This window comes from Penaeus monodon, chromosome 34, assembly GCF_015228065.2.
Source record: "Penaeus monodon isolate SGIC_2016 chromosome 34, NSTDA_Pmon_1, whole genome shotgun sequence".
NCBI classification, from domain to species: Eukaryota; Metazoa; Arthropoda; class Malacostraca; order Decapoda; family Penaeidae; genus Penaeus; species Penaeus monodon.
In genome coordinates this window covers 2,097,921-2,099,140 of record NC_051419.1, presented here as the reverse complement: position 1 = coordinate 2,099,140, position 1,220 = coordinate 2,097,921, and positions in this window count along the sequence as shown.

Sequence of the window (1,220 nt, the reverse complement as noted above, 5' to 3'; positions counted from 1 at the left end):
GGTTTAATGGACTTGATAATAAGGCAAAATTTGAATATGTTCAAAAATCATTTCTTTGTAGGGGTTGTTTAAAACATGGCCATATTGTTAAAAATTGCAAAAGAAAGAATATATGCACAGTATGTAAGAGACGTCATCCAACATCTCTTCATGAGGCTATACTTGAAAGAATAAAAGAAAGGGAAGCCTTACTCAAAGGGTATAAGGAAGAAGAAGCTGGAAAAACAGTAACATTGTCAAATGAAATTAATATAATGGAAGACAATGTAAACTCCAGTAAAGTTGATAAGGAACTCAAAGATAGTGCAGTTTCCAATAAAATAAAGATAATGAGAAAGTCAGAGGATATGATGCATTCCATGATAGTACCAGTATGGATACATCATGAAAGTAACGTACGTAAAAGGGTATTGGTTTATGCATTATTGGATGAACAGTCAGATGCATGTTTTATTAAAGAATCCACCATGAATGAGCTAAACATTCTAGGCTCCAAAGTACACCTGAAGTTAACCACAGTGACAGGTGAAGAAACAATTGAAAGTACAAAGGCTAGAGGACTCATAGTATGTGGCAAAAATTAAAAGATAGAGATTGCACTTCCAGTCACTTATTCAAGGAAGAATATACCAGCCAGACATGATCAAATTCCAAGGCCAGAAAGTGTAGAAGGGTGGCCTCATTTACAGAGAATAGCAAACGAATTAATGCCATATGATGGAAGTGTTGAAGTTGGTCTCCTAATTGGCTTAAATTGTATTCGTGCCATCAAGCCGAGAGAGTTAATTCCTGGGAAAGATGACGAGCCTTATGCAAGGAGAACTTTGCTTGGTTGGAGTATAATAGGGAGAGTCATTGGTGATTGTTTAGACACAAGTGACTCAGATTCAGTTCTAGCCAGCAAAGTAATAGTTAATAAGGTTATCATTAATGGTGAAACAAAATGTAGGTTTCTGTCCTCACCAACAAAAGTAAAAGAAATAATTGATACTGCACAAGTTCGAAAATTCTTTGAGCTTGATTTCAGTGAGAGAGAGACAGGAAATGTTCCTTTTTCGTATCAAGACAAGAGTTTCTTAAGAAAAATGAAAGATGGAATTCATCAACTAAAAGATAAGCATTATGAATTGCCACTCCCTCTTAAAGATAATAAGGTCTAGTTTCCAAATAGTAAAGAATTAGCAATGTGTAGGCTGATGAGTCTAAAGAGGAAGCTAAAG